Source organism: Montipora capricornis, chromosome 7 (genome assembly GCF_036669925.1).
Source record: "Montipora capricornis isolate CH-2021 chromosome 7, ASM3666992v2, whole genome shotgun sequence".
NCBI classification, from domain to species: domain Eukaryota; kingdom Metazoa; phylum Cnidaria; class Anthozoa; order Scleractinia; family Acroporidae; genus Montipora; species Montipora capricornis.
In genome coordinates, this window is record NC_090889.1 from 40777499 (window position 1) to 40804998 (window position 27500).

The 27500-nt window shown below is 39.7% G+C and overlaps 2 pseudogenes; both read left to right on the forward strand.

Annotated features, from left to right (window-relative positions):
* LOC138057214 (guanylate-binding protein 6-like) overlaps nt 1–6672 on the forward strand; it is a 21690-nt pseudogene extending 15018 nt beyond the window's left edge.
* Nucleotides 5088–24527, forward strand: LOC138057215 (guanylate-binding protein 6-like; annotated as a pseudogene).
* Nucleotides 24528–27500: the final 2973 nt, after the last annotated feature.

Genomic DNA, 27500 nt, shown 5'->3' on the forward strand with positions numbered 1-27500 from the left:
ATAACAACGTAGGGTCAGCTTGGACAGGATTCTTATTTATGTAGTATCTGCTGCATGGCACGAGGCTGTTTTAGTTTCTAAAGTGTAAATAGGTTTATTTTCTGTAAGTGGAATAGATGAACGGACTGGCGCAGATAAATCTGGTGTTATAAGAAACAGACAATTGTGTCCAAAAAAGTAAGACTGCATTCTAGGCTAGTTTTCACTAGCGACGGAGTCGTTGTCGGAGTCGTAAGAGAGCTCTCGGCCTAGTGAAAATCGAAAATCGGAGTAATGTGTGGAGTTATGAGCTCGACGGAATGGGAGTTGGATGAATCAGAGCGTTCCCATTTCTTCCGATTCCGTTTACGACCTCGGTCGCTTATGATCCAATGAAAACTAGATTGTCGGAGATGGAGGCAGAAGCGTAAGAACCAACCAATCACAAAGCCTGGAATCCGGCTAAGTGACTGGTTTATTCTCACGCTTCTGCTTCCGACTGCGACATAGTAGTTATCAAGTAGATCATCAGTCATGAGCGGAATGGGTGTTCTGCTTCCGACTCCGTCAGTTTGATTTTCACCAGATCGTATCACTCTGCCCCTCTAGCTGATAACGACCCCGACTACTACAGCTCACTCGGTCGCTAGTGAAAACAAGCCTACGCTAAATCCCCTTATTTATTTCAGCTCCTTTATGCGTAATATATCGCAGTAAAACTAAGCTGCTTTAAAACGTCAATTCATGTCTGTCCATATAAGAAATTACTTTAATTTTTAAGCTCTATACAAGCTGAGTTAAAAGCTGTTTATAAAAGTGCCAAAATCTTAGCCTATGGTGTTAATAACTAGGTTAATATATAGACCTAGCCAAGCGTACGAGAGCTAGCCGCCAATATACTGCGGTATATATTTGCAGTCTCGAAATCGTATTTAGTTTTGTATCACGATTTAACCATTCTTTGAGAATAGTAAACGAAAAAAGAAACGCGACACTTCTTTTGATTAAAATGTAAAATCCTAGTACGCACGAAGAATTGCCAAAGATACCTGCACGCAATGAATTTTGTTTGCGGCGAGTTACTTGAATATTTCAACTTTTAAGCCGTAAATTCCTTTTAGAAACTAAAGAAGTTCATTCAGTGTATGAAAGTGAAGTTTTCCAAAGTATCGAACAAAGGAAACGTCAAAGAATTTAGTCATATTATCTTTTTTCAAACTCAAAACTTTTTCAAACAATGGTTTCATCTCACAGTAACTCACAAACCGACCACTTTGAGTGATTAGAAACATTTACCTGCCTTTATCGTCTACATTAAAGCTCGCTTTTATATGCAATAACTCGTAGAGATAATGTAGTGCGCAATAAAAGTTGTCTGAGCTGTGCAAACGGCAATAAGTAAAAGATTAGCGGCGATACAGTGTCGTAAAGTTGTGAGCAGGTCATGAAATTTGAAGCATGCTTGAGGAACCTAAGGAGCCCATTTCGGTGCTGCGTTGTCCTTGCAAGTTTTCAACCAATCACACGCGGTTAGGTGAGACGCCAGTACCGGCCACTGAATAAGTTAGCCAGGCTTGAACCTGCGATCCAATCGAAAACCTCTACCTGGGCAGCGGGCAACTTCAAAAAACACCTGATTTCGATGAACTCTAAACATGAGCCCCCGATATGGTCGTGATGTTGGTCAGCGGATACCTTGTTTTGACAGGTGTCAATTGAACGTAACGTGGATGCCCAATATCAAAAATGTACGCTGTAAACCCGCGTATCCAAGCTATGGATTGTTGCAGAGTAACATCTCACATTGATTTACATGAAGGGGGCATCCAGCCGTACGTATGAACAGTCACGTGAAAACCAAAATGTTTTAGATCCTGATGAGTTACCAATTAATTTTCTAAGGTATGGGGCTCCGCTCGTTTGCCTCAAGCGCATAGGTGCTTCGCTATCATTGGGGTGTTTTTATTGTGTTTAATGGCCAGTCCCTTAATGTGAGCTTCAAGATGTAATCCACAATCTTTTTAAAGAAAAATCGACTGAATGATAGAAGTTAGGAAATAGAAGAACAAAAATTTCTTAACGATTTTTACAGTTTCATTGTAAAGTTATTTCAGCGAAAAAAGCTTCGCTAGAACAATGGGGAAGGGAGCATGCGTGGTCGACAAGAAGACACAGAGTTCTTCCATAAAACCTTTCCATTCTTTGTTTGGCTTCTCAGGGATGTAACGCAATCCATTCCACCTGACTGCAAGGACATTAAGGAGTACTTCTTGACAAGGGTACGTTACAACTTAAGTCTGCATCATTCTGTTTTGTTGTTAATATTGCTTCTGTAGTCAGTACGTGTTGTCGTTGTAAAAGTCCTCGTAAGAAATGTTTATTTCATAAAGACCTTGGAATCAGCGTTCACATCAAAATAAGTAGCTTATGTAATTTTAAGCTTCAGTTGATTCTCGAATGACTTGAAAATTAAAGGGAAGAAAAAAAAACAGGAAAAAACTAATTTTCGCGAAACAATCTATCAACTTTGGATCTTGTTTGTTTTCAGAAGCCATTTTAGCTCATACTCAACAACTGCTCATAAACATAGCAAACGCTGTCAGCTTAATTACCATCGTTTGTTTGTTTGTTTTCACTTCAAACTACGTTTTATTTAAGAGAGTTGCATACTTACGTCCAGCAATGGACATGAATCAAGCTGAAACTACTCGAGCTTTTTCGCGTTAGAGAGTTTCTTGCTATGAAATTTCAGTGTTAAATACTCAGTTTTTGTTCACGATTGTGTCTTTTGCGTTTTTAAAAGGTGTTTAAAGATCAAGGTTCGTCACGCGTGGATCAGAACCAGGAAGTAGCTGAAAGCATTTTGCGTTTCTTTCCTGGATTTCTCGCCTTTAAACTTCCTCCGCCCACAGTTAATGAAGAAGTGCTAAAAAACATCAACAGGAACAAAAGCCAGATCAATCCTGAATTTCTCTCTGGAATAGAGAAATTTAAGGAACTACTGCGAACCATCCTGATTCCTAAACACAGCTTTAACGATGGAGAAATAGTCACCGGTGAAGGTAGAGCTTACGTTGTGAAATAATGCTATGTGGTTTGCTTCACGGGCTTTTAATTAACAGTTAGACTACGAGCAAGAGTTTTCTATGAGCGCCGAGTTGACTATTACTCGTAGAAAACGAGGACGAGTAGTCTAATTGTTTTAGTATAAAATTGTAGTGGTCTCATTACATAAAAATGTAAAGTAAAGCTTAGGGAAAAAAGTGTTTACATCGGCAATTCAAAGGTACACTGCGCGCGATGTGCTCTGAGGTGTGAAACAAGCATCACGTGATTGGTGAAAAGCTTCGTGATTGGTCAAAATAGACAGGAGAACGATTTTCTTTGGTTATTTCACAACTGTTGTCTATCAGCAGATAGAAAACAGTGAAAGAGCCAATCACATTCACAGATTCACAATAGACCATTGTAAATTTATACTAATATGAGATATATATATGCTGCGAGAGTTTTAGCTCGATAACACACAAAAACGTTAGCTCCTTTATGGTAAAAATTGTATCAGTAACAAAACCCAATACATTTAACCATGCATTTCAAGCCATCCTCTAACGTTTCTTCTATACAGCAAACCCGACATACATGTATGCTATAAATATGGTATAAACAACACAGATCTCTTTACTCAGTTGAGAATAAAACCACTAATAATGACTATTACCATGCTGATCAAGTGTCTAAGCCATTTTCCGAGGTGGTCTAGGGTATAAGTTACTTAAATAAGTACTAATAATCAATACTGAAATTAATATCAATCTGTAGGCCTGGCTGCCTTGGTTCAGCTGTATGTGGAAGCTATCAACACTCCTGGTGTGATTCCTAATGTCCAGACAGCTTGGGAAACGTTTGTAGTGACAAAATGTTCTGAGGCTGCGAACGCCGCTCTTAAGGCTTATGACGCCCTCATGACGTCAAGGCTATCAGGTCAGCTGCCTTGCGATAACGAAGAAATTCGAAGGACTCACGAGGCCGCCCTTGAGCAAGGTATTGCTCAACTAGAGGCAGAGACGATGGGAATATCTGCAGTTACAACTGAAAAGTATCTGAGAGAACTGACGGTAAGCAGCGATTGGGACAAGGAGAGACGAATATTTAGCATCGAATAATAATATGTGCCACGTTTGAACGAATGATTTGAACGGCACAGATTACTTGGGAGAGATCTGCCCACAAGCAACAAAAAATTCTCCATGAGCTGCTGTATATATAAGAACCGTTGTGCGGAAACTTGGTTTAAGCCTGGTTCACACTAGCGACATAACGACATAACGATATCGTCGGCGAACGGCATAAAAAGAACGTTATTTCAACGTAAACTAGACGTTATGTTTGTAGTTTGAACATGTAGACATAATGACATATTAGCAACATAACAGCATGACCATAACGACATAAAGATAAAACTGACTTTTTTCCTTATGTCGTTATGTCGCTAGTGTGAGCCAGGCTTTAGTCTTAATTATGTTGCACTTAATTAATCAATGATCTAAAACGTTGATGTTGCTGCAAGCTGATGTTTTTAGCCATAGTCCTTCACCTTTGCTCACGTGCACAATTAGGAAACAAATGACAAATGGGATCAGTTCTAAAAACGTCAGCTATTTACATGTACGGTAGCTGTCCAAAGGACCAGTAAATAAACAGCAGTCCAGTTTGTTTTCATTTTGAGGTGAGAGCACTGCAATTACATATATTCCATTGCAATTAATTTTGATGGTTTTGTTTTGTTTATTTTATTTTAAATTTCATTAAATGGAAAGCAATCACACGTCTCTTTTATCTATGAAACTGAAACTCATATAAACGGAGCCCTAGGACTTTGATCTTTATAATCCCTTTGCTGCATTTTGTTTCTTTTACATGTTTCAGGAAGCTCTTGACAAAAAGTTGGCCTCGTGGCAGAGTGAAAATGAAAGGCTAACACGAGAATCCTGCACCAGTCTCCTGAAACAACTCAAGAAGGAACATCTAGACCCAGTCCTTGCTCAGCTACATGGAGAGGGAGGTGCCAAAGTAATGTTCGAAGACATTATAGCTGGATATAACAGAATTGAACACGACTACAAAGCTCGTGCTGCTGGTGCTAAAGATGTCTGTGCTGCTGTGTTCTTTGAATTTCACCCGGTAAATGAAGGTTTACATCAAAGATGATAACGAATAAGAAAGTGAATCCTCCATCTAGGCCTTATTCCCAGGGTAATCTCTCTCAAATTGTAATCAGGTCATTCGTGGTTCCTGAAATCCAAGGAGTCTCTAAAAGTAGCCGATCTTTTGTCGCGGATTTTGTTCACGCGGACAGTCTAACGACTTAATTTACGGGCATTTTTGTACTCCACAAACTCGCGATGTTTTTTCTGCCAATTTTGCTTAAGTCGCCTAAAGTCGCCTTCAATCGCCCAAAGTCGCCTTAAGTTACGGCGACTTAAGGCCCCAGAGTAGGCCTTACTGGAACCCTCAAAATTTCCAATTTTGCAACTTTTTGCAACTTGCCTCGGATGTCTTCAACACCCATGGCCAGAATATAATTTTCCCCAAATAGATTTTATGATATTTAGAAACTTCAATATTTATGTAAGCTCTGCTACTAATTTGTTTTTTTGGGAAAGAGTACTTTCGGAGAAATTACGAATATGGTTGAGCTTGTTTTAACTGCTTGTCAAAATGGCTGACAAGCGACATAGTAGGACGAGCATTGTCTTTTTGATTATAAAACCCAAAATACTTTAACGGTAAATTTTATAAACTAGAAGAGTGCCTCTGCTATCTGTATGAATTTCATTTGAATTGGTTCCCATGCACCCGAGAACCAGACTCGTTAATTTTTACTTCTTGGGAGTGAATTTTTTGGTCAAAGAATAGATCTCAGGCCGACGTGATCAAGGGCGGTTACCATGGCAACGACACACCTGCCGATGCAAATATGGCTGTTTTTGTTCATCCTCCCAGGTAACCTACCTCCACACAAAAAGAAAAGGGGGGGGGGGGTTAAAAATTTTCATTTCCAGCTTTGCTTCACTTTCCTGGAGAATTGCTCTTGAGTGGCAGTCTCTTTAAAGCGGTCCACTGCATTTCGGGTCGGAAAAAAGTTTTCCCTCAAACTTTTCTCAGTGAACTATCTTGGATCATAAGTAAATTCAAGGACTTTAGTTTTTGCAAATACGTCAAAACAATTTTTTTTTTAGAGCTCAAAACAATCATAGCCGGAAAACGCATAAATCTGAGTGTTGCAAGGACACAAAATTGCCCAAATTGAGAAGCTCGCTGCTCAAAGACCACCAAGCGCAACAAAAAATTGTTATGATCCCTACATCAAGTGATCCTCCAAAGGTAAGAAATGCACGTTACTTTTGATATATTTTGTTCTGAGGGATCCTGAAAATTTATCTGTTACCACCCGTTATATCGCTTTCTGAAAACTGCTAAAATAGCTTGTCTTCGCTGCCGTTTATTTCCCAAGTCCAGACCCAGCCGCTCAAAACTCCGGCTGAATTCTGCCGAGCAAAGGTCAGGAAGCATAGAAATGTAAAAATACCTTGCGCTTTTTATCTTCCTTTCTCACAGCAACTACGGACTTTCTGGGCTTTGAGCTATTCTCACACTCAATTATGCAAATTACTTAATTAATTATTAACGCCATAAGTAGCTAAAAGTGATGACTTTTTTGTTCCCGTGTACCGTGCCGTGGGGACTTCACAGGGAAATGTAACGGCTCCAACGTGTTATGCAAATTTGGCTTGTTTGTTAAACTTCGTTTGTCGTGAAACTTTTTCATGTTTTGAAATCCACTGCTTTCTTTCTATTGACGATTCTAAAAACGAAATACGTGTAATTCAGAATTTGCATGCATTTGAGGTTCTAATACTTTGAACATGTAAAATTCAGCTTTTCATACGTGTGAAGGGCTTCTACAATGAACACTGAAATCGACAATTTGTGCTGGACCAATGCATTCGATTCAGTTGCCTTCCATTTTGTTTATTATCTTCTATTTGGCACCTGGAAGCTGAAAGGTAACATGGTTTCGCTTTGTAAGTTTGTATGGATTCATATGTCCATGCCATATATGAGCGAAGTTAAATATTTAGTAACTTGTAATAGTTTGCGTGGCAAGAATCAATGTTCAAAACATCCTCCGCGCAAATTTTTTCATGTTTATATTATTAATAAGTAATCATACGGTTTTTCTCGTTCAATTTGGAATTAATTTTGCGCTTGTGAGTTTTTCAAAAAGCTGAAATTGCACTCACCGAAGCGGCTCGTGCAATTTCAGCTTTTTGAAAAACTCACTCGTGCAAATTAATTCCAAATTGAACTCGAAACCGTATGATTACCTATATAATACTAATTGAGTGTGAGAATCGCTCAAAGCCCAGAAAGTTCGAAGTTGCTGTAAGAAAGGAAGATAAAAAGCGCAAGGTATTTTTACATTTCTATGCTTCCTAACCTTTGCTTAGCAGAATTCAGTTGGAATTTTGAGCGGCTGGGTCTGGACTTGGGAAATAAATGGCAAAGAAGACAAGCTATTTTAGCAGGTTTTCAGAAAGCGATGTAACGGGTGGTAACAGATAAATTTTCAGGATCCCTCAGAACAAAACATATCAAAAGTAACGTGCATTTCTTACCTTTGGAGGATCACTTGATGTAGGGATCATAACAACATTTTGTTGCGTTTAGTGGACTTTGAGCAGCGAGCTTTTCAATTTGGGTAAGTTTCTGTCCTTGCAACACTCAAATTCATGCGTTTTCTGGCTATGATTGTTTTGAGCTCTAAAAAAATTATTTTGACGTATTTGCAAAAACTAAAGTCTTTGGATTTTCTTATGACCCAAGATAGTTGAGGGAAAACTTTTTTCCGACCCGAAATGCAGCGGACCGCTTTTAGAGAGACTGCCACTTAATTCCAATAAAAAAAAAGATGCCACCGTGGTGTACTCTTTTGTTTTGCATATGTTGGCGAAGAAATGTACGAGGGTTTAAAACGCGTGCTCGAATGGAAAGCGCTCAACAAATTCAGGAGGTTTTCACCCCCACGTGCGACCTTGACACGTGCAGTTAAAGCCGACAAAAGAGCGAAGAAAGATTAAATTATACGTGAAGTTTTCGGAAGGAGGAAATGGAATGCCCTTGTCCCTTGCACATTACCTTGTTGATAAAGTCTTTTGAAAACATGGAGGCCTTTAATTTCCAGGCCTTGAACCCGGAGGCAGTCGTGGTTCTCTCCCGGGTTCTCTGTGCCCAATACCGTTGTCGGAAGTCTAAAACGTAAATAATGAGGTAAAGAAAAGTGGACGTTAACGGGGGAGGAATGAGATTGGGGTCTGCCCTAAACGTCCAGTTGACATTCAGGTAATTCCACTGAAATAGAACCTGCACTGAGATTTTAATCAAACTTTACTCATTGATTCTTTATATTATAGGGACTTAAATTTGGACACAAAAATGAGGGGTCCCCATGCTCGTTTAGGAGCAACAGCACCTTGTTTATACCATATAAATCCTTATAGTTAGCACCATGATTACTTGCTAAATTCACGTTTTCTACAATAGTTTCTTGCTCAACACTGAGAATTGGCCCATATTTATTTGATATAGAGAAATTTATTACTCGATTCAAAATAACAGAAAAAAAAATGATAGGTCACCGTGCACGTTTTCGAGAAAATGACGATTTACCTCCATGGCGAAGTCTAGTCACAAAGGAAAAGCCGCCATTTTTTAATGTGCGCGCGCTAATCACGCGTGAAATTATGCGCAGTAGGGATGCGCAATGCAATACTGGGGAATGACCTTAAGCGTCCCGTCTGAGCGCTCCCATCCAATTAATATTTTTCTCTTTTTACAATCCACTGACATTTCTTTTTCAATTGTCTTCTACGTGTTTAGGTTTCTATTGAGGACGGCTGCTTTCAGGTTTACATTTAGTTCTGACTGGAGAAGGTAATGGAGGTACGTTTGCTTGATGATTAACTTAGCTTTACTAAGAGAGTATAAATATAGCTGCCATGATTTTCGTGACCTATTAAAGAACTGTTAATGGACCATCAATCCATCATGTCTGGAAATGCTTTTTGTTTTACAAAAAATACTTCTAAGACATCGATTAACGGTCTGGCTAGGATGGAATGGTTTAAGTAAATAACAGATCGCACATCAAAACAGATCAAAACTTCATTCCTTTGGGTGTGGTGATCCAGCAATACTTGCATGGTGTATTCTGATCTGCAAAAAAATGTAGTAAGGCAAGGCCACGACAACAAACCAGTGAGGAGTGTCGGATCTCGTGTAGACCTGGATCAGTAAAATTCTTTGAGACTAAATGATTAACAGTAAGCTGATCCTAACGGCAAGGAGAAATAAGATAAAAAATAAAGAGTAAAATATATTTGCCCGATATTTCGGTTTGTAAGACAAACCTTCTACGGGGGCTAGAAGAAAAACTAGCCCCCGTAGAAGGTTTGTCTTACAAACCGAAATATCGGGCAAATATATTTTACTCTTTATGTTTTATCTTATTTCTCCTTGCCGTTAGGATCAGCTTACTGTTAATCATTTATTCTGATCTGCTCAGTTTATTTCAAGTCTCTGTTCTCGTATAGCGTCGTTCTCAACCATCCCTCGATCAGGAGTCGTGGAGACGGCAATACCAGTTGGAAAATGACGACGATGCCTTGGCCAGGGCGCTGGAGCTCTCGCTATCAGAACATCGCCAACGCACAGAGGCAGCAAGTTGAATATCATGTAAATATTTTAATGATGTTTTAAAAAACGATTTTTTTTTTCCTCACGATGATAAGTCGCCATTTTTATGGATAATACAGCAGTTGAATTTAACGATCAAAATTATTATGCAGAATTCTGAAAATAGTTTTACCTACCTGTGGAGGGGCTGTGTTATGTTACAGCTTACAGAGAAAAGCGGACAGAATAACTTATTGTATTATGTTCCAAACTGTGTTTGTAGTTTTGCTTAATTGTTCTATGGGTAAACAAGAGGTTCAGTGGATGTTTTGATTGTTCCTGTCAATGCATGAAACAGGGATGCCGGGCTAGTTTGAAGGAGTTACGACACTGTCTAAACGAAGAAATAGAAACCGAAACATCATGGTGCGCGATTGAAATTCCCTATGGGATATTAGTAGTTGACAGTTACAACAGAACTAAACATCGCCCAATTGATTACAGGGGTCTAAAAATGTGGTAATTTACTGAAGATGGAACTCGTATACGTCCTCCACTACAGGAATCTCGAATGCAACGTGATGAACCGAGACGAGATGAGGAACTGTTATCGAAAGCATGCTCGTTGTCACCTGCGAATGTACAGAGACAGCAACCAGACAGAGAAGAGACTCGGCTTTTGCGAAACTCTTCTAAAGGTTTGTTAACGTCATTTGTATCCCGCAATATTGGGCTTCTTTACTGGAAAGGGCCTTATGAATGCTTATACTTGTTGGGTTCGGTGACGTTGGAAAGAGTTAACTACGAACAGAAATGCAACTATGTAAACAGTCCTGGAGTTATTCCCTGAATGCCAACTCGCAGTTGGTTGTCCGAGTTCGTGTGCCAACTATTAATCCCTCTTGTAAAAAGGCAATATAGGAGAACCAAATCACAGGGAAGAAATTTATAAGCATCATAAATTACCCTGATGGCCCTCGTCTGCCAGATAAGCTTTCACTGATTGACTTGCACAGCTGATTCAGCCTTAGTTATCAATTCTGCTACTGTGGTTTGTTTGTTTATTTGTTTAGTACAGCGTAAAATTTCTTAAAGAAATTGAGATGTTTTGTTAAAAGGATTACGCCAAAAGTATGACTTGGGGCTTTGATTTCATGATTCCATGCCAGTCTTTCAGGTCTGAAATTTGATGGGCAAACGATGTGTTTTAGGCTGAAATAGGGCTAGGATTTGGACGGGATGGAGTCACTTCCGATATAAAATCTAAGGAATACTCCACCAAGGAACCACCACGTCACCCCTCAATAGCTGTCTGCAATAATTTCTATGCTTAAGCTTGTTACTATGCCAGTTGCTACGACTATTATTATGCTCAGGCGCTCTGCATGTTGTCAACCTGTACAAAATGCAAGAATACCCTGAGTTGCATCGTGCACTTGCGTACCATTACAACTTTAAAGTTCAGAAAGTATGTGCTAAACTCAATCACCGGTCTAATGTTCAAACAACCCTTAATAGGTATTATTTACCCGTGGAAAGAAAAATAGCTAATTGCTAACAACTGACAAGCTATATAGTTACTTTGCGCAACCTTGTCGATAAATACCTAATATTTGCAAGCATTTTAGCTACTTATTAAAAAAAAGGGTCATATAAGCTTGTCGAATATTCCTCCAAATGCATTGTCAGGGGCTGTCAATGCAAATCCAGGGGCTGTCACTGCAAATCCAGCAGGCTGTGAAGGAGTAAGAGCCATTCCGCTTTGTCTTCCAAACAACTGCCAATGGGATTCCGAAACTTTTCAGTGCGTCCGAACAAAGGAAAAACGCTCATCACTTTACGTGGTCGACGAAGCACTTGAAAGGCTGAGGAAAGAGAAAGGTATTTACGCCACAGTAATCAAATCACTGATTGAAAGAAGATGATATTTGCTATAATATTGCAAAGAGCTAAAGCGCAGCATGGTTATGCTATTAGGCACTCTTCAGCTCCCATCCCTGAACATCCCACTGAAAAGGCGTTTGAATAAAGGTACTGCCAGTGTTCACTGTGAGTTGACTAATGCCTTGTTTATGTTTAATTGCAAAGTACAACTGCAAAAGTCGATACACAATATTTGCTCCCTCCAGATTATTATAAGCTGCTGAGTAGATTGGATTGCAACGCAATGTAACGAAAGGCAAGGGAACCTTTATCATTAGCAATCGTCACCTTCCTATTTCTGTTCCTTTTACTGAAATAGGTCCTGTGTGTGCGTGGTATCCGTCGCTGGTCCGTATAGAAAGGGAAAGTCCTACATCTTAAGCGAAGCCTTTAACCAACCTGAGGTTTTCCCTCTTGAGCATGAAATGGTGGCCGAGACCATGGGAATCTGGTTATGGATTGTACCTGAAAAATATAAGGTGGGCAATTCAAACGTTCCATCTCAGGTTTTTTTTTTAGACCTAGTAGCCCATGTTACTGTGCCAAGTCCTTAAGGCTCTTATGGCATTCACTAATTTTCAGGATTCCAGAGGCCAGGAATTTACAATAGTGCTACTGGACTCCGAAGGAATTGATGCTGCAGACAGTGAAAGCCATGATGATAATCAGATATTTACATTAACCGTCCTTCTGGCTTCGGTGCTCATTTACAACTCTCAAGGTGTCCCGACAAAGCGTGACTTGGAGGGACTGGAGTATCCTTTCTACATTGCGAACATAATATATATAGACCAACTCAAATACCACTTTGGGCATTGAGCGGCTGATCGAGTTTTGCATTCCAAGGTTGTGAATTCCAACTGCTGCCGCTGCACTCTTGATTCGGGGATTTAGCCATGAACTCACAGATATCTGGAATAAAAAATGTCCGTTGGGCTGGCCACGCTTGACCTACGCACCATAGTAAGTTGCCAAGCAGGCTTTTAGCCACGTGGGTGTCCAAGCTTCCTGTTAATGGCCCCTTTTAACAGCAAATTGTTTTATATTTTTATATGTTGCTTTATAAATTGCTCATTTAAGCAGACCGTACAGGACCCTATAGCATATTTTGGACTTCCACGTTTCAAATCCTAGCTAAAAGCCTGTTGCCATGTATCCAGCGTAGTTGTTCCGATGGTGTAGTGGATTTCACTCCCGACTAGTATGAGGGGAGACGCAGGTTCGGTACCTGCTCGGGACACGAAGTTTTTCTTTCAATTCAGAGACGTGTGTCGAAAGCCGCCTGTGATAATTTGCTTACATCTATGTATCAATATTATAAATTCCTTGATAAATGCAGTATTGGTCAGTCGGTTACACAAGAAGCCCATCCCGGGGGGATGGGGGAGGTACTAAAAAAAATTAATACGGCAGGCTCCGCCCCGAGATCCGACCCCTTACCCTTTTATATACCATTTTAAGCAGAAAAGATACACCTTACGTATACCTTTCATTCGAAAATAGTACCCCTTTCACATATAAATTAACACAGTACAGTCATAACGTAGGCGTGCTAATTCGAAATATTTTAATGAAAGGCCCTTTCAACACCTGAATAACAGATTTCCCTACCCTTTCAAATACTTCGACTCGTGAAATCCTTCCCTTTCATATACCTGAAGCGTGAAAAAGGTACCCCTTTCGGGCGGAGCCTCCCCATATAGGCCATTATAGGGAGTACCCCCCCCCCCCCCCCCCTTGTAACCCATATACAGATGAGTGTTAGTTCTCTTTAACGCTGGCTTTAGTTTTATTGTGAAGTTGTCTCAGCGAATCCAGATTCGATCAGGAGGACGGACTGTTGGTGCAAAAGAAACCGAGTTCTTTCACAAAACATTTCCTTTCTTTATTTGGCTGTTGAGGGATGTGACACAGTCTATTCCACCTGACTGCCGAGACATCAAAGACTACTTCTTAAAGAAGGTTAGCCTCCAAATGTCACATGTGTATACCAAACGATACATTCTTGAAAATATAGATCTATGAATTGATGAATAGTCTCATTAACTACGATTGTTCGAATCAAAGCGCCACACCTGGTAATAACCGGTGTTCTTTTAATTGTAAACCTCAAATGACGCATTTCTACTTTTCTGATTGGTTCAATGAGTCTCGGTACGGTACCATTCATTATACCTGTGTATAACTTTATATCGAAAACAATTGCGGCAACTGTCAGCTAGTTTAAGATTTTTCGGCTGTAGCGAAGAGGCTGTTAGAAAAGAAGGCTGAAAACTGAAGTTTTGGTAAGCTTTTTGCTTCGAAAATACAGAAAGTAATAGATAACGCCATCCGAAGAAAAAACAAAAAAGCCACAAAAGTGCCACAATGAACTTAAAAGCTGCACCAAAATTTACACGTAGATCCAGAAACTGTCCGCATTATCGTTCAGTTACTGAAAACAGATTTTTAGCTAACATTTAAGAAAAAGTCCCATAGGAAATCGTGCAATTTCAACTTTTAGTTGACAAAAGCCTTGTCGGCAGAAAAAATTTATGTATATTACTTCCTTTTTGCATTTTCTAACAGCTAAAAATCTAACTGAATATTTGCCTGAAACAACACCAAAAACAATGTCGAGGAAATAAATTTCAAAGTTCAGAGAAATTGTGCAATTTACACAGGTAAAATTTCACCATCAGCTTTATTTCATCAGTGAACTTCAACATGTGCTTTCGACATTTGGTGTTGTTAGAGATGATTTCTTTTAAGAAGATATTTAAAACAGTCGCATAGAAGTTTGCAATGCAAGCTAAATGATGTTGGTACAAAGTTTTTGTCCACCACTTCTGCTGGATTTCCTGTTAAGCTTATCACCCTGTTCCAATAGAGTTTGCTATCTTATATTTGGGTCTTCGGAACACGATCGATTCTGGGCAACACAATCTTTTGACGTGAACAGGGCGTGAAATTTTCAGCAAAGCTTCTACTTCGAATCTTCCAATAACCCTTCGACCATTTGTCACAATTTTCTAGAATGTAGACAACTTTAAGTAGATAGAATATTTCGAAAGAAATCCCTGTTTCACTCGCTTTCTCGTCTGACATGGTTCATTCAACTCAAGAAGGTGAATAATATAGCGTAACAAATTTCATTGGCCACCTTTTCATATCATCACCATGTTTAAATCAAACTGAAATGTGCTTCATTCGCCCTTGTTCTGTTCGAGGTGATTATAACAAACTCGGCTCAGCCTGCCCCGTTTTATGTTTATCATATCGTGTTCAAAGAAGGCTCATGAAAGAGGGTCTGGAAGGGGGGGTCCTGATCCGGCATTCCGGCTCCTTTTCCACGAGAATCCCGTATCCACACTTTTTTCATCACTATCCCGAATCCCGTTTTTCTTTCCCAGAAAAAACCATTAAAAAGTCTTATTTCCACAAAAACTAATACATGTAAAGTGTAGATTGGCCCTTATGAATTTATGCGTGTTTTAAAGGTTCCTTCAAAAAAGAAATGGCATTTTGCAGCTCACTATGATGAAAGAGCACGATATATGGCAAACGTGATCTCGGGGTTTTCTCCGAGGCCTTTACTGTTAGCAATTTCTTGAACCCAGTGAAGATTTTTAGTGCTTCACGAAGTTGAACAGGCCATTGTGTTCGTCACCGCTTAGTGGAACATTGAATTTCTCTGTGTGGATCGCCGAGGTACTGGCACTAGAACTAGAAGTTTCGACTGTGGCCATAAGATAAAACGAGACCAAAACTCTTACTGACAGTAGCAGGGCTGGCATCACTATTTGCCATATCTAAGGGCCGTCTAGCGGTTAAGCTGTTGAAAAATTCCCCCACTGAGATTACAATAAATGTGAACTTGTGAAGAGCTGAAGAGCTTGAGCAATTGAGTCAATTGAGCATCGAGTCAATAACTGGTATGCTATTACACCACGTGAACTTTTCTGGTATCTGGTTGAAACAGAATACTGTTAGATAACTATTAACCAGGCACACTCTATAGTTTGGTTTGGAAGGAGACACCAGCTCGGCTTTGGCCGCTAGAACGTTCATTTGGGTCGTGACTATTTCCCGAATTCCCGACAGACGGGCGAAAAAAATCCCGCATCCCTTGCCCAAATTTTGGCGAGTCCCGCTTCCCGGGGAGCAGTCAAATTCGGATACCATCAAAATATTTATCGTTTTCCCGATTCCCGCACCGTATTTTGGTCAAATCCCGGATCCCGAAAATGCCCTTCCAGACCCTCATGAAATAACTGCCAATTATTTTCAGAAAGTCAAAAGATATTGCTTCGTTTTTAGCTAGATTGTTTCTTGTCTCAAATTCGTTGGAATTGTGTTTTCACCACAGTTATTTATTTACTCACTAATTAGTCTCATAATAACTGACTTGAATTATTACATTTTTAAAGCTGGTTGATTGAAGTATTAATAGCAGTTTGATTATTATATCTTATTATATGACTAGCTCCGTGAGCGGGCAAGATGAACCAAATCGCGCGCTCTGATTGGCTACCCGAGCGGGCAAGATGGAGCGATACTGCCCGCTCGGGATTTCTCGCTTGGTCCCGCAAGATCAAAGATCATTTTTTGGTGTTTTAAGTCATATAATAAATCCTTTATTGACCAAGATTGTTCGGTCAAGATGACTGGATATTGGCCTCGTTCTTTTTTTGCGTGTTTATGGACCTCGACTTCGTCTCGGTCCATAAACACGCAAAAAAAGAACTTGGCCAATATCCAGTCATCTTGACCTCACGCTTGGTCAATAACCCATACGTATTACGATTTGCTTGTTGAAGTATTTTACAAGAAAAATTAGAATTAAAGTTAATCAGCGTTTCAATGTATCAAACATCATTGTTATACCTCCAAACTCAAATACGTTTTCTGATTAGAGGAGAACGTGTCACGTGCCATTGGTCAAATCTCAATGACGCCCTAGGGCGAACAAAACTCAATGACGCCCTAGGGCAACAACACCTTGACCTTGAACTTTCGACTTGCACGTGATCATGTCGTGCACCTTGAAACCGCGGCAAATTTGTGAGCTGTTGTAGCCACTGAAGTCGCGCAACGTTTCTCGCTAGAGAAGCCGCATTCATTGCTCAAGAAAAGGGATTTATAACTGCAAAAGTATATCAGATTAACAAAGGGAATATTTGAACATTTTGTGTCTCCAAGCTTTTAATTTGACGCCAAAAATGAGCCACCCGCGTTCGACAACTCGCTCTTTGATCGCTGTCGTCAGGTAGGAATAGTTGTGTTGTTTACAACAAAACATGAACAAAATATGCTGTTCCTCGTCAACTCAAAGACAGAATTCTCGAGTTAAACATTAGAAAAAGGCTTCGCCTCGGGGAACACTGAGGTCTCGGGGAAACAAAACTCACTGTTTCCCTTTGGACCAGTCATTAAGTGCTTATTCTCAAGATTGAGGTCGTTTATGTTTGTGTCATAGTTGTATAAGGGTTGAAGATTTTTGAATATAATATAAAGATTTAGGTCAGCCTAAAAGCGGAGCTCCTAGGCCGGGTTGTTCAGAGCTCGATTAAGCTAATCCAGGATATGCGAGAATTATTGTAGATTTTCTGAATATTGATTGGTCTGCTGTTTTGAGTTTTACATGTAATAATCACAAAATAGGCAAAACAAAAGCAGTGAAAAACATTTGTGTAGAATAAAAAGTTATAATTCGGTTAACTAGCGTTGACCGGCGTCCGAACAACACGGCCCTGCTTTCAACAAGTTGAGCTGACATGAGCCCGCGATCTAATCGAAAACCAGCACCTGGTCAGCGGTCAACTTCAAAATAACTGCTTGATATTTATAAGCACTAACTTGAGCCTGCGATATGGTCCCGTGATGCTGGTCAATATCCAATACCAAAAAAGTACATAGTAAACCAAGGCTGCATGTCTCTGTCAGCCTATTAGCTGGGGCCTGGCCGCCATCTTGGGCAATTCCGTCGCCGTCGTCGTGCGTACACGCCCACAAACAATACCGCTAGCTATGATCACCATGAGAAAATCAACTCATGGGTTTCCTTTTCTTTCCTATATCAGTATAGGGCTCCGCTTGGTGGCCCTTGGGGTCGCCGGGGCTCCGCTATAATGTGCATTCCACTGTGCTTGATGCTATGCAAATATTTTAGTTAAGCACCGGTGAAAAACTTCGAGCGGATCAAGTCCGACTGTACACTGAGAGATGGTTTTAGTTCTTTTATAAGTAACATTTCATGGATCAAACGGTCCAATAGATGATTGCTGGGCTCCGTGTAGTAGCTTCAAGTGCTTGCCAATTGAAGATCTTGAGCTGGTGTATTCGTTGATGCGCAGAAAAGGTGTCTATTTTTAAAACCAAGGGGAGGTGGAGCGGTGGCCTCATGGTTAGTGCCCTCGTCTCCGGGTCGATCGGCCCGTGTTCGAGCCCTGGCCGGAGTCATTGCGGTGTGTTCTTGGGCAAGACACGGTGTCTCTCTCCACCCAGGTGTATAAATGGGTACCGGCGAATTTACTGCTGGGGGTAACCCTGCGATGGACTAGCATCCCATCTAGGGGAAAGTAGAAGTACTCCCAGTCGCTTCATGCTACAGAAACTAGGATAAGCTCCGGCCTGATGGGCTACTTGGCACGAACGCAGACTTTACCTTACCTTTTAAAACCAACATGGTTTTGGTTCACGGGACACCGATTTTTGAACCAAGAGCTCGCAGCTGTCTCCTTGTGCTGTCTGCAGCGCTTTGGCTAACGAAAGGGATTGAAAACATAATCGTTGGGGTAGAGTCATTGTTCCTATTTGTGTCACTGTGTACATTGTCCGTAGCGACATTATTGTTACATTTTATTATTGTTTATTATTGGTTACACAGGTTTTCAGAGATCAAAATTTACCGATGGCTCGAGTTCGTGAGGACCAGAAAGTTGCTGAGAGCATCTTGCGATACTTTCCTGGCTTTGACGCCTTCACATTACCTCCTCCTTCTGCTGATGATGAAGTAATGAGAAGTCTGAACAAAAACAAAGCTCTTTTGCAGTCCAAATTTTTAAGTGGATTAGAGCAATTCAAGAGTTTGGTAAGATCCACCTTGGTCCCAAAACACAGCTGCACTGATGGAGAGTTTGTAACTGGCGAAGGTGAAGATTTTCTAACAGAGTTATTTTACCATTTAGTGAGAAAATTGATCTTTGTAAAGCAGGTTGGTTGTTCCCATGCAGACAATGCACACGACAATCGGCAACAAGGAGACCGGTCTGTTGGTCTCCCCTCCTCACGCCCTCTTGAGCGAGAGACAGACACATTGGTTTGGCGTTCTGGTTAAGTGTGTCCCAACTCCTGAGGCGTACTAAATGATTAGCAGTGGGAGGAGAGGGGGCGAGAAGAAGACAGACCCTGGGGACGAGGTTGGGTGACACTGAGCAACAATGAGTGACGGGATTTTACAGTCTCAGCAAATAATTTACCGGTACTTCATCTCTTCAGATTTATACACTCGCCAGTACGTTTCACTTGGTTTTGGAATCGTCTATAAAACGTACCAAGGCCACTGCTAGTAACACTTCGCAAACATGCATTATTTTAACTGGGTACCTCAACTTGATTTTCTATGGATCTAGAAACTTGTCTCTTGGTTTCTGGAAGTTCGCGTTTTTGAAATCAAGGACAACAATTTTATAGCCTTGATTCTCCTTTAAGCAGACATAACAGCTCTAAATACGAAGTAATCTAAAACTTTGATGTTTTACAACAAGAGATTTGAATAGGATTTGAAAGCATAAGTCCTGACCTTCATCAAAAACTTTGCCTGTGATATACTTCTGAGCTAGCGTAACGTTATATTGGCGACATGCTGGTCGAGTTATTATTATTATTATTGTTATTATTATTATTATTATTATTATTATTATTATTATTATTATTATTATTATTTAACGATTCTCTCCAGTTTTCTATTATTATTACTATAATTACTATAATTATTCTTATTTTTATTATTATTAGTATTAATAGTATTATTATTTAATTTTTTTTTGCAAGTTTATGGAGCAGGCCAAAACTTTGGGTATTTTTTTCCTTATTTGCTTGACTATTGGTTTGTTTCGTTTGTTTGTCGTCTGCTAATTTTGTACAGCAAATTATCCACAAACCCGGTTGTAATGGATAACGAAGTTAGTACGCTCAGAGACTCCTCAGTTTTATAAACTTTTGGTGCATTTTAGGTCTCGCTGCTTTGGTTACCTTGTACGTTGATGCCATCAACACTCCTGGTACCATTCCAAATGTACAGAGGGCCTGGGACACCTTTGTACAAACTAAATGTTTAGACGCCAAGCAAATTTCTCAAGAAAAGTATGGCGAGTTAATGAAGTCACTGTTGTCTGGAAAACTACCTTGTGACAATGATGAGTTACGTAAGTGTCATAACACTGCACTGGAAGAGAGTGAAGCCCTGTTTATGGCAGAAACGACTGGAAGTTCTACCAACACCGTTGAAAGGCATATGAGAGAACTAAAGGAGACACAGTTTTGAGATATTTTGTCTGTTATTGAAGCTCTCGGAGATTAAGCCCTCTGTTTACCCTCAGAGTGAACAACAGGACGTTTCAATCTGAAGATAGCTACGGAAAATTAAGTGAGAAAAACAGTAACAACAAAACATAGATCTGGTTGATCTTTTACTAGGTTTTATAGTGGATTTCTTGTCTTGCCTTTAATCGCTTTTATCTCGCTTTAGAAACTTAGTTACCTGTAACAAGCATGATGGTGTTAACCCAGTTCTTCTGCTATATTTGTTGGTGAAAGTGGTTCAGTAGCGCTGTATTGAATCTCTTACTATGGTGACTTAATTTGTTTTAATTTGCTCTTATGTTTTCTATGTATTGATGCTTGGTTCATGTAGGCCGGATTAAACAAACATTTGAAGCAGTGGCAGACTGAAAATGCCAAGTTAACAAAACAGTGCTGCGAAGATCTTCTTTTGCAACTTAGAAGGAAACACCTGGATCCAGTCCTTCAGCAGTTGCAGGGGAGAGACGGATCCAAATTATCTTTTGACGACATTATTGGAGTATACCATCTCATTAAAGAGGACTATGATGCACGGGCAGTTGGTGGCAAAGATACTATTGCTGCAGCATTCTTTGACTTCCATCCCGTGAGAAATCCTTACTATTTTCTAAGTTTTCTATAATATTTATTTTAAACGGGTTTGGTTGCTGTTTTTGTCTTTTTCATTGTTCTTTTTTTCAGGCACATTAGGTACACGGTAATGGGGGGTCGGGTGGTAGGTGGAGTGAGTGAACGCGAATTATAGGGATTTCGATAACGTTTGACCATTAGCTAAAAATCGGTCGAACTACTATCCGTTAACTGAGAAATGACGTGTTCATTTGTTTTCATCGAGACCAAAGATCGGCAATATTTACAGGCAGATAAGAAATGAGCTGAGGTAGGTTTTCTGATGGCCGAAAATCGCCTAACTGCGAAGCTGATATCTGAGATTCCAGCACCCCCATGCAGACTCTGTGTCGTATAAGCAATCGTGACATCGTTGCAGAATTGAAAGAGATCTTTCAGGCCCTTCATTCTGTGTCCTCTTCTTTGCAACTGAAAGTTGTGTCTCCGTGACAAAGGAGTATCCCTTTAAGGTTACCGTATACCTTCAGGGGTCTCTCGCGTCCAAGCGATGTAGCGCGTCCGGTTTCGACTGTAGATACCTAAACCCCTATATCAAATTAAGGCTTATAGAGCTGGCTATCCAACGATACCAACAATTTTGAAAAAAAATGAATTGTCGAATTTTTCACGACCTCTAAATGCGGGTGCCCGAATCACCTTTCCAAAGGTACAAGTCAAAGCGAATTTTGTCTTTCGCTAATTTAATTTGTTCCTTAGTGTCTGCGTTTTGCTATACTCAGTTTCAGTGAAAAGTTATGGAACGTTTTCGAAATAGTAATAAAAAAATCTGAAGTGTTTGTACAAAAATCGCTCTCAGAGAAAAAATATTTCGAAATAAGAAATTCGCAGACACGTTTTTGTTGTTTCTATGTTAATCTAGCCACTGCCAAAATTTGGGGGCAATCGGACAAATTCCCTTTGAGTTTTAGCTCTTTAAAGTGTCCGCTTTACGTGAAAAAATTGATTCGAGAAAACAGAGCTAAATATGTCAATCAGACGGGTAATTTTTACTTTCGGCCAAAACGTAAAACTGCCATTTCTCCGCCAATATTTAATCTTTTTCAATAATTTCTTTTTTACTTTAGAGATTTCATTTGGATCATTACTTTAACCGAAAAATCGAAATTTGAAGAACATTTTCGATCTGAAGGTATACGGTAACCTTAACAACGCACATTTATTAAAAAAACTGTTGCAGGAACTAGCGAAGGAAACAAAGCAACATCTTGAGCTGCTAAGGCAACTAAAAAACTTTAATGAGAAAGCCGCCAAAGAGAAGGCAGTGGAAGCTTACCGAGAGCAAGAGAGAAGACGGCTTGAGGTATGTAATGTGGCCGTTCAAAGGTAAAAAAGATCGATTATATGGATAGGCTTTGTTCTCAAATGTGTTTATGATGCACAATCTAATATACATATAGATTGTGAGCATTCTCCCGTCATTTGGGATTTTAAGCTCGTTATGAAATGATACATGATATATTCACACATGAAGATAACATGATCACCATTGCTTTAGCTACATATTCTCATAGAAAGTACTCATCGGATCTTCCTCGGAAATCTTCTTTTATCTTCGGCAATCTTCGGCAATCTTCGGAAAATGTTCGGAGAATATTCGGAATCGTTCGTCTGGCCTTCGGAACAATTTTGGAAAATCTTCGGAAATCTTTGGAAAGTGGTCGGAAATCTTCTGAAAATCGTCAAAAACGTGCGTCATAAGTATGTTTACATAATTAATAATATACATGAAAAAATTACTCGATTCTGATTGGCTGAGAGCAGTGCAGTCCAAGTGTAACACGAGTGCAAAAAGTGTAACACCAGTGCAAAAACTGTAACACCAGTGCAAATTACACATCGTAATTCTGGATTATGATTGACTGAAAGACAAAAGGAAATTTTCTAAGACAATGATATCACGTAAAATGATGACGAAAAATTTTGTGCAGAAGCTTCGAACGGGAATAAAAATGGCTTCAAGAAAGATTTTCCCGCATTTCCTCTGTTGGGAATTGTATTCAGCGAGCTGTAGGCTCAGACTCCAAATTTACGAGTATTTAATGAACTAACCTCGTAATCCTGAACATACAATAAAAGGGGATTCATAATTACCGAAAACGGTGAAGAAACTAGACTCAAAACACCAAAAACAGCAGCAAGGTTGGCCTAAAATCTCAAACACGGCAAGGAAATACAACAAAGATGAAAATCTGGAAAATTACGACAGCGAAGTTCAAATGTACGCGCGAGCACATTCTGGGCCACGATTTGCTAATTAAAATCACCTGAGATTAAGGGGGGAGAAACTTAACTACAAGTCTGTTGCTAAGGAAATCTCAAAACCTTTCTTTTTTTGGCTCCTGAAGTCCAGTGGGCATCAAAGTTTACCATGTTTGTTCGATTCACATTTCCTTTAAATGTTTCGAGCCACGCCCATATTTGGTATGTCACGTGACCACAATAGAAAACGTCTAAAAACTCGGACTGAGTGGACCGTTTTCCAAATATAACAATACATTTTGCCAAAAAACGGCATTATCTACAACTTGTAGTATGCGTTTGAGGAAATTTACAATATTTCGAAAATTATAGATCTTTAAGTGCTTTTATAGCCCCTTAATAAACAACTACCATTGCAATCATAGCCTGTGGTTTCTGTTTTTCCCTCTTTAATAATTATTCGCGTCTTTTATTTATAAAGAGAGTGCGTCTTCAACACGTATTCAATCATGCCTTTTGGTCACCTAATTACAACTAAATTTATTCAGCTTTACTTGCTTTTGGCAAGCAGATCAACTGTACAACTGAAATGAATTTTTTTAAATTTTTGCAATAATATACCGTGCACCGGTGGCTTGGTGGCGCATCGGGCTGTCATGCGGGAGGTCGCGGGTTCGCCCTCACAAATACCTTCTATGTTTATAAGTTCCCTGTGGGACGTTAATGAACCCACGCACTATTCAATAAGAGAAGGGAATGTAGTCCCCGGTGTTGTGGCTGTCCTGTTCTCTCCAGCAGATGTGACCGCCTTGGCAGTGATTTTTCTAAAAAGGCTTACAGTGTATGAGGCCACCTAAGCAGAAACAGCCATAAGCAAAAAAATGGACTTTGCCGAGTGCTGGAACATGTAGATGTAGATGTAGATGCGTGAGAGTTTCGTTCATGTTAGGTTAGAATTCATCACTACTGCAAACGTGTCAATTAATTATGAAGTTCCATTTTCCCGAGTATGAATCTATTTGGGGTTGTTAATATCTCATAGATCAATGATGGTTTTTCGATTTCTTCATGAGTTGAATTACTTCCCTCTCCTTGCAAAAAAAAAATAACGTGAACTATAGCTGATTGCTTTCAATGTGGTCACAATCTCGTTATCGAAAGTTCTCCAAGTATCCCACTTGCAGAATCGTATTCTCTGATGAGGTACATGGCAGTCATTCTCATTCCATTTTGTCTTTTCCATCATTCACTTTAAATTCTCTTTGTTTTGTCAGGGTAAATGAATACATTTATTATTCATAGTATTTTTAAAGATTGAGAGAGTAATACGAGTCCTATAATTTTTCTTCTAGCTATTCATCTGGGATATTTATATTAATTATATTTATATATATTATGTAATATATATAGTATATAATATATAATGTATAATATTATTATACAGCATTTTAGTGTTCATGCAGACTAGGTATTTTTGGTGATTGAAGACATTTTAAAAGAGAAAATCGAAAGAAACGTTTTCGTAAATGAAGAGGAATCTGTATCAGGTATATTGATAAATAAAATATTCCTTTTGTTTTCCCATCCTGAATTATTAATTAGTATTGCAATACTTTATGGAGCAGTATTATTGATAAGAGAAGTCTGTAGGTGGTTAGCATAGCAGAGTATAAAAGGTGCTCTAGTATATAAAGTGGATCAAGTCAATAGTTGGCTACATAGTTCGCAAGAAATTACAGCTATGCGCGGCTTCTGGAAGAGACATCGTAGATTAGGATATGTGGCAGCTTTTTCTTTCCTTTTCCCTTTCGTTTCATTTTATGGCCTTGCATCAGCTGCTAAATCATGTACTTATCAACCTCTAACGGAATACGGTTTTGCTCTTGTTGATCACTCGTATTACTCATTCATTGCTGATCGTTTGGCATCTTGTTACATCGCTTGTAACATGCAACCAGCTTGTCAAAGCCTCAACTACAATCTTGCTGATAAGACTTGCGAGTTTAATAACGACACCAAGTATTTTCGTCCCAAGTATTTTGTGGAGAAACCAACATCCGTTTATGGGAATAACCCTGATTCTGGTAAGTTGATTTTTCTGTTTAGAATCTGAAATATTATGGGCATCCTTTTTACACTTCATTCTCGTTATTCTTGTCTTGAGCCCAACTGAAATGAATTAGCTTATCAGGGACTGGTCTTAAAGTAGCCCTTCCAAGCAAAAAATTTAGTGGCTCACCCCCTCCACCCCCTCATGTCCCTTGCAACTCCAGGGTCTATTGGACAGTTTTTTGCGCTGGGGAGGTGCAAGTGAGTGCTGACGGCCCTCGTTGACAAAGCCTTAGATTCTAGGTGGGTGCAGGTGCAAGCTCTCTCGGAAAATTTTGGAAGACTGGGTTGCTTTTACCTGCGAGTAGTTAGTTTCTCCTACTCTTCCCGAAAGAGAAGCCACTGCGAGCAACCATTAGATGATATCCTCTTCCAAAGACGATTAAAAATATGATGACTACATTGATGTTTCGAAAATATTGGCATCACACATGTATACAGTGTTTTGACGTGACGTCACGGCGGCCATGTTGGTGTACCTGAACTAATCCTCCGGGAATTGAACTCTATTATCATGCAAACGTTTTCTTTTGCTTTGGTGGAAAAAAAAGACAAGGTTACTGATCACGTGAGTGAAAATACTCTATAGCATGATTTTTCTTGACCCACCTCTTTTCCTATGCACAAACGCAATGGCTTATCCCCCTTCCATTTTTTTCCAAGCTCATAATAGTTCTCGCTGTGAAATGAGAACAATAGACTATTTTACAGCTAAGTTACCTGGCCTAAGAATGGAACAGAGGCTTCCGGTGACCAAGAAGCAAGGGTGTCACAGTCGGTTAGTGCGCGGCCTTGGTGCAACAGGTCCCGAGCTCGATCCACGGATCTCACATCCTTGATTCGACTTCGATCTTTCCTTTCAGTGTAGCCTAAGCAGCTTAAAATACCATTAAAACTGAGCACTGATAGAAAGAGGGGGGTAAAATGAGCGCACCATCCGCTTCCTGGGAGAATACTCTCTAGAGAGTAAAGGAACTTCCGACGTTAAATAACAAACCTTTGTGCTTTTCTCATGTTAATTAAGACTACTTAGCATTACATCAACACAATTTACATGATAAAAGTAGTGAGGTCTGTATCAAGACAAGGTCACCGACAGCCTTGAAGCCATTCATAGGCTAGTTCACTAAGCAAAGAACCGTAAAATGGCCAATTCTAAAATTCGCGCTAACCCACAACCAAAGACATCGTGCGCGTACAAGCATTATCGCTCATTTTCAATCTTCTTTTCAAGACTCTTCCTACAAATCGAACGGTAGTATAGTGACTTCTTCTATATTCCATAACTCGAAGGAGATAAAATAGGATCGGGAAAGATGACGTAAAGGTTTAAAGACCGAAACTTTCCATTTTCGTTTTAAAAGAGGTTTTAACTCATTCGTTGCACCTGGTGGTAGTATTTTGTTACGATCTTGCTGGGAACATTTCGTCTTATTAACTCTTTGAACTTCTCTTGTTTTCTATTTAAATTCCGGCTATTGTTTTATTACGTTCAACTAAGATTATGCAGATCTAAATGCCCGGCTTGCAATACAATCTTTATTTACGAAATAGCCTTACTATCGTAATGCTAGCGTGCAAATTACAGTTTACTCGCTGAAAGCGACTTTGTTACTTGCAAGTTAGGATTTAATCGTCCTAAAAATCAATTGTGTTTATTTGCTTTGACCATTATGCAATTCATTGAAACCAGCTCAAATGTTTTTCTTTGCCCGTTTTACTTTAGATCGTCCTTAGCGAAAGTTAAATGCAGCTCCGGTGTGTTTTTTCGAATGATTTAACGTCTTTGGAGTCTTTCTAGTTGAATTCAGTGGCTCTGTTGACGCTGTTAAACTGGTTCACCTCAGTGGATTGGTAAACTGTAACATTTATCTTAAAGATGCATGGAGCAAATGGGGATGCAGACTGGAGTGGCACGAAATATGCGTCATAACAAGTGCATCAAACACCATTCTCCTACCCGAGGGGGAAAGTTCAGAGTACTCCATACCCGGATATGGTGCTAATTCCAGTGAGATTGTCTTCAGCGGTTTTTTTAAATCCACTTCATCTGTCTTCTTGTCAAGAGCTACGCCTGTGGCACTTGCATGACTTACAAAATCTATACGAGTCCGATAATGGAGGAAAAATATGCGCTGATGTCTTCGCCAAATATTTGTAATCTTTGGCCAGTAGAGCAAAGCCCAAAGCCTCTTTGGCACACCTCTATTCAGGAAACACATAATGTATGTAGAACTACAATCGGTTTATCTGTTGCCTCTAGTGAAACGACATTAGCCATTTTCTCTGCACTCTACTGGAGAATCTAAATTCAGGGAACCCTTTAATCAGGCTCAGGGAAGCCTTGATCTTTCCGT